Source organism: Helianthus annuus, chromosome 5, assembly GCF_002127325.2.
Source record: "Helianthus annuus cultivar XRQ/B chromosome 5, HanXRQr2.0-SUNRISE, whole genome shotgun sequence".
In the NCBI taxonomy this organism is placed as follows: Eukaryota; Viridiplantae; Streptophyta; class Magnoliopsida; order Asterales; family Asteraceae; genus Helianthus; species Helianthus annuus.
The window spans coordinates 5602533-5609929 of record NC_035437.2 but is presented as its reverse complement, the minus strand read 5'-3'; the positions used below and the strand labels follow the sequence as shown (position 1 = coordinate 5609929).

At 42.4% G+C, this 7397-nt stretch overlaps 1 non-coding gene across 1 annotated transcript; it reads right to left on the bottom strand.

The window, feature by feature from the left end:
* Window positions 1-2772: 2772 nt before the first annotated feature.
* Window positions 2773-2879, bottom strand: LOC118492786. Its single transcript, XR_004894788.1, has one exon. It is a non-coding gene; the product is annotated as a small nucleolar RNA R71 (small nucleolar RNA).
* Window positions 2880-7397: the final 4518 nt, after the last annotated feature.

The following is a 7397-nucleotide window of genomic DNA, read 5'->3' as shown; positions in this document are numbered from 1 at the left end:
ATGTAGAGGTGCCTGTTGACCCTTCTGCTCAATTGGAGTCGAGGAAAAAAGCGAGAACTGATAAGTCTGGGAGGAGAGAGGGGAAGACTGAGGGTAAAGCTGCTGGTTCTTCTCGTAGGCAACCCTCTACTCTTCCTTGTCTAGATTATGTGGTAGTTTCTGACACGTTGTCTGGCCTAGGGGCTGATGTGTGTAAAATGCAACATATAAATCACATCAATTAAAGCATAAAACTAACCCTTTTTAAGTACTAATGTTGGAAAAAGAGTGTTTTTGTCTTCCTTTTGTATTTTCAGGATGAAATGAGCTCAAAATCACAAAAGAAGCAAAAAGACAACTAATTCTAGCATAAATACATGAAAAGGAACAAAAGTAGACTGCCCGGACCCTCAACGGCACCTCCCAAGGCAAAGAAGAGAAAACAGAAGACTGAACACGCCCCGTGTCCAGCGAACACGGGGCCATGCCCAGGAAGCAGCAGAAAAGACAAACCAGTAGAAGCTTCCATTGCCCACCACGGGGCCGTGTCCAGCGGGCACGGGGGCGTGGTGAAAGTACAGCAGGCGCATTAATTGTAATTGCGAATTACAATTAATGAAGAGAGAGAATGTCAGACGGGCACGGGGGCGTGTCCAGCGGACACGGGGCCGTGCCCAGCCTTCTGTTCAGCCTATAAATAGGGGTGCTTGGTTTCATTCCATTTCATCCCTTGGCACACCACCTCTCTCACACTTCATCCACCACCCACCACCACCATAACACCATCATCCACCACCATCATCCATCCATTGTCCATCGTAGAGTGTGTGAGTCGTCTCGGGATCCAAGATTGATAGTAAGAGTTCTTGACAATCAAGGCCATGTTTGCCTAAGTCTCTTACATCACTTGGTGAAGACAAGTGTTTAGTATAATACTTTTTATTTTTAATCTTTTGCACTTTTTATTTGGTTTTGTATTAATGACTTTAATAACTAGTTACTTATGTTGAAGGTGATCTTTCCTTATCGTTTGTCCGTGGTGTCTTGGCGTTATTTTACTGTCTATATAAAATAAAAGATTTTCACCATTCATATCTCCACGGTCTATATGGAGGTATGTTGGCTACCTGCTCGGGGGTTAAGGGAACGGTTTGGTAAGGGTCTTGCCCTTGTTCAGCGTTTAGAGGTCCTACTTGGGACCTGGGTCAAATTTAGTAGGATCTCCTTCAATGCCCATAGGTATTGGATGGCGGGGATCCAAACTCTTTGACCCCCTCATAAGTTAACTACTATTAATACTATAACCCGGCTATTTAGGACTGTATCCCTGCTGACTCAGACTACTTAGCCGAGGGTAACGTCACCGCCGAAAGCGGGGCCTACCACAATTTGCATTAATAACTTAATTCATTATCTTTCAATAATCCGGCCCTTTAGGATTGTATCCTTGCTGACTCAAACTAGTGGGTTGAGGGTAACGTCGCCTTCAAAAGAGGGGCCTACTACAATAACTAAGATAATCTCTTAAACAAGTGCAAAAGTGCAAAAATAATCAAAGGTTATACTAATACACGTGTCGGATCCAAGTGATTCATCTTGTCTATCTGTTTTTATTTTATTTTATTTTTCAGCATTTAGTTAGTTTTTATTTTTCTTAGTTTAAAACATTTTTCTCACTTTTTGATTTGATTAGACGTTGAGGATAAACCGGTATTAAAAGCTCTTGTGTCCTTGGACGACCTCGGTATCTTACCAACACTATACTACGTCCACGATGGGTGCACTTGCCCATATGTGTGTTTAGTGTTAGTGAATATCGTGTTTTATAAATTTAAAACTTGGCTAAAAGTGTAAAAAGGGCTTAAATATACATCTAAATTATATACACACTGACACGCATCAAGTTTTTGGCGCTGTTGCCGGGACACAAGGATTTTAAGAAAGTTAGGAATCAACGGCCTAATCATATTTTTATTTTTTTTTTAATTTTCAGGATTTTTTCTTAGATTTTCAGCTTCTTCAGAGCTCAGCACGGGGCCGTGCCTGGTCGGACACGGGCCGTGCTCAGCATCGTTACTGGCAGTTTTTGTTTTCCAAGTTACAGAAGGCTGACCACGGGGCCGTGCCGGTGCAACACGGGGCCGTGTCCAACTTCCAGTAACTGGGATCTGGAAAACAATCACTAAAATTCCGACCACGGGCCGTGTTCGCTCAACACGGGGCCGTGGTGAACCTTCTGACCAACATTCTTTTCTGTTTTTATTGCAGGACTTGGAACCCGACACCAACCTCACGTAGTGTATGAGCTCCAGTTCCAATAAAGACATAAAAGAACCACTAGAAGAACCCGAACGCTTTCTCAGAAAAAGGTTAAAAGCAAAAAACCAAGAGAAGGTTTCGGGTGATCCACCTCCAATGGCGGACCAACGTACCCTTATGGATTATCTACGGCCCACCGTGGGTAATCTAGGCGCCGCTATCAATGCTCCGAATGTCGAAGCCAATAACTTCGAACTTCGGTCGCATTTGATACAAATGCTCCAAAACTCCGCAACCTTCCACGGGCTTGCGGACGAGGATCCCCATCTACATATAACTAATTTCTTGGGAATATGTGATACCTTTCGGATCAATGGAGCATCAAACGACGCCATCCGCCTCCGTATGTTTCCCTTCTCACTAAAAGACCGAGCGAAAGCTTGGCTCAACGCCCTCCCAGCTGGATCGGTAAACACCTGGGATGAACTGGCCCAAAAATTTCTATATAAGTATTTCCCTCCTGCTAAAACTGCTAAATTAATGACTGAAATTAATACATACTCACAAGAGGACGGGGAATCCTTATATGAAACTTGGGAAAGGTTCAAGGAGCTATTACGCAAGTGTCCCCATCACGGCCTCGCAATATGGCAACAAGTATCCACTTTCTATAATGGATTGTTACCACACACTAGGCAGACACTTGATTCTAGCTCCGGGGGACTTTTGGGTAACCGACGCCCACACGAAATATATAATCAGATTGAGGAAATTGCTCAAACCAATTTTCAATGGCACACCCCCCGGGGAAATAAGTCTATCGCCCCGGGCGCCCATAAGGTCGACGAAAGCACTTCTTTACAAGCCCAAATCGAGGCCCTTTCTTCAAAAATAAAAAAATTAGAAATGACAAAAACAGTCTCGGTTATGGCTTATGAAGGATGTGGTGGGTCATATGAAAATTGGAGTTGCATGAAAGAAACGGACGATCAACAAGAAATGGTAAACTACATTGATAATAGACCTAGGCCGTCGGGTCCCCCAACGGGAACTTACAACCAAGGATGGCGAAACCACCCAAACCTTGGTTGGAGGGAACCCGGCAATAGTAGTAACCAACAAACCCAAACGAACAAACTTTCAGCAACCAAGAAATGAGTCACAAAATTTCACTCAACAACAAGGTGGACGAGAAAGGCTCGAAGATACCATATCTCGCCTCGTCTCTGACACTGATAAGAAAAACTCGGAAAGATTTCTACAATTAGAATCTAATTTTAGGAATCAACAAGCTAGCATTCAAAACATAGAAAAACAATTAAATCAAATAGCTCAAAATTTTTCCGAGAGACCGCAAGGCGCATTACCTAGCAATACCGAGACAAACCCAAAGGCGCAAGTTCACCTCATCACACTACGAAACCGCACCGTGGGGCCTGCAGAAGTGCCACCGCCAACGGAAGAAACAGTACCGACACCTCTGCAGGAGAAGAACTCTCCTCCCTTACCAGAGCCAACCAAGGCTCCTCGAGTTCCGTACCCCGGTAGGTTAATTCGTCAAAAGACAAATGAGCAATTCGCAAAATTCGAAAGTCTGTTAAAACAATTGCATGTCAATATTCCTTTTATCGAAGTCCTAACCCAAATGCCCAAATACTCTAAATTCATGAGGGACTTCCTTACGCATAAGAGGAAAATTGAAAATTTGCAATTAGTCAATTTAGGCGAAGAATGCTCTGCCCTCGTACTCAATAAACTTCCCCAAAAGAAAATCGATCCCGGAAGCTTCACGATTCCGTGCTCAATAGGGGAATCGCCCGTTCGCAATGCCTTAGCCGACTTAGGGGCTAGCATTAACCTCATGCCCTCATCAATGTTCAAAAGACTTGGCTTGGGAACCACGAGCCCTACAAAAATGAGCATACAACTCGCTGATCGATCCGTCAAATTCCCACAAGGTGTCATCAAGAATGTCTTGGTAAAGGTAAGCAGATTCGTTTATCCAGCTGACTTTGTCATACTCGATATGGAGGAAGACACCGAGGTCCCCCTTATACTAGGGAGACCCTTCCTTGCCACAGCCCAAGCAGTAGTAGATATGAATGACGGGACGCTCACTTTGAGGTATGGGGATGATGAAGTAAAGTTCGGAGTTGGGAAGAGAATAGAGGACGACGACCCGGTCAATTACATGAAGGTTATTGATTCAAGCTTGGATGCTGCTCTCCGACGGTGTAACATGGGAAGCTAGGCATCCCACTCAGAAGATATATAACCTCGAATCGGGTCTAGCCAAGGACCCTTATAAACGTGGCGCACCACGGAGGCATTCCGCGGAACTATCCTTAGTTTAGTTTAATCTTTTAGTTTTTGCAGAATAAACACACTCATGGTGGTAATGGATGAAAAAGGGAACGAGAAAAATGGAACCATGCACGAAGAACAGAGCAACCCGACACAAATCCCCATCACAGAAGGCTCAACACGGGCCGTGCCCAACCAACACGGCCCCGTGCTGAGCCACCTGCAGAAAAACACCCAGTTCAGGTAACTGGACACGGGCCGTGTTTAGCGGACATGCCCCCGTGTCCAGGCTTCTGTTTTAATTCTCTAATTTTTGTTACTGGCACTTGACCACGGGGCTGTGCCCGGTCACCACGGGGCCGTGCCCAGGATGCCAGTAACATAAATCTTTGCTTTTTAACCTACTTTTACACATTCTAATCAACCAAGAACTTTATTTTTGGACACATTGAGGACAATGTGTAATTTAAGTGTGGGGGGGGGGGATGCTAAAACCTTGAATTTTGCAAATCCTAAATAAAAGCGTTACACAAAACTCTATTGGAACCGCTAAACACCCCAAATTTTTTCAAAAACTTTTTCATTTTTTTTATCATTTACTTTTCTTAGTTTAAGTTGGGAATAACAAGTTCTAAAAAGGTTATATTTTTACAAATTTACAACCGATAGCGTCGTGATAACAAAGACCCAACATAAGAAAATTATGAAACGGCATAACAAGTCTAGTTAAAAATTCGATTATATTACTTGATCACATTAAAAAACCCATTCCCACAAAAGTGAGTTTTGAGCCTTTATTGAGCATAAAAATATACATATTTAGACTAAATGTTCATTTTTCGTTTCTTGTGTGAATAGCCGCTTGGTTCTTACAAATCTAGAACTTGCCACGACAATACATTCCCGGTCCTTACCAACTTAAACCCAAGTAAGTAAATGATGGAGGCATTAGGACTAACCATATTTTTCTTTCTAAACCATTATTTTTCCTTTTTTTTACCACCTACCCAAAATTCCCCTAGATAGCCCCTTTGAGCCTAAACCTTTCATTTCATTACCCCAAAACTCTTTTTACCCACCAAAAAAAAAAAAAAAAACCCTTTTTATTTTTCACCCTTTATTTTAGTAACAAGCTCGGTTTTTCGTAAACTCGCCTTTTTATGTGATGAAAAAAAAAGAAAGAAAAAACAATGATGAAGTCAAAAACAAACAAAAGCTATATAAAAGCTTGTTTGGAGAAATACTTCAAAATAAAAAGTCACTAAAAACAAGGTATTTCACGAAAACCGACGTTTTTTACGATTTTCGCCCTTTTTCTAACCACTAACCCAACCACCCACCTTTAACCCAAGCCTAACCCTTCACCCAAAAAAAAAAAAAAAAAGTCCTCTTGATATTTACAAAGGTAAAAAGTTAAAAAGGAGGAGGATTGATTGCTTGGCAAGCCTATGGAAGGCGTAAGTTCCATGCCGCTCACGAGTGATTCACTAAAAAAATACACCTTCGGCCGAGTGTTGAGTGATCCCCCGTGAGGTATGTGAACTTGTATATAAATGGAATTTTAATAAGGCATGCTATGCCCAAATAAGTAATTTATCTTATGAAACGTTCAAAATAAATCATAACGAATAGGATTGTAAATAAATAAAAATAAAACTTACAAAGACCTTGGATTCCCGACACTCTAGGACAAGCTAAAAACTTTCTCTTCTACCTATTCCATTTGGGAGTGTAAGCCACATTTAAAGAGTTTTGCTTGAGGACAAGCAAAAGTTCAAGTGTGGGGGTATTTGATGTGTGTAAAATGCAACATATAAATCACATCAATTAAAGCATAAAACTAACCCTTTTTAAGTACTAATGTTGGAAAAAGAGTGTTTTTGTCTTCCTTTTGTATTTTCAGGATGAAATGAGCTCAAAATCACAAAAGAAGCAAAAAGACAACTAATTCTAGCATAAATACAAGAAAAGGAACAAAAGTAGACTGCCCGGACCCTCAACGGAACCTCCCAAGGCAAAGAAGAGAAAACAGAAGACTGAACACGCCCCGTGTCCAGCGAACACGGGGCCGTGCCCAGGAAGCAGCAGAAAAGACAAACCAGTAGAAGCTTCCATTGCCCACCACGGGGCCGTGTCCAGCGGGCACGGGGGCGTGGTGAAAGTACAGCAGGCGCATTAATTGTAATTGCGAATTACAATTAATGAAGAGAGAGAATGTCAGACGGGCACGTGGGCGTGTCCAGCGAACACGGGGCCGTGCCCAGCCTTCTGTTCAGCCTATAAATAGGGGTGCTTGGTTTCATTCCATTTCATCCCTTGGCACACCACCTCTCTCACACTTCATCCACCACCCACCACCACCATAACACCATCATCCACCACCATCATCCATTGTCCATCGTAGAGTGTGTGAGTCGTCTCGGGATCCAAGATTGATAGTAAGAGTTCTTGACAATCAAGGCCATGTTTGCCTAAGTCTCTTACATCACTTGGTGAAGACAAGTGTTTAGTATAATACTTTTTATTTTTAATCTTTTGCACTTTTTATTTGGTTTTGTATTAATGACTTTAATAACTAGTTACTTATGTTGAAGGTGATCTTTCCTTATCGTTTGTCCGTGGTGTCTTGGCGTTATTTTACTGTCTATATAAAATAAAAGATTTTCACCATTCATATCTCCACGGTCTATATGGAGGTATGTTGGCTACCTGGTCGGGGGTTAAGGGAACGGTTTGGTAAGGGTCTTGCCCTTGTTCAGCGTTTAGAGGTCCTACTTGGGACCTGGGTCAAATTTAGTAGGATCTCCTTCAATGCCCATAGGTATTGGATGGCGGGGATCCAAACTCTTTGACCC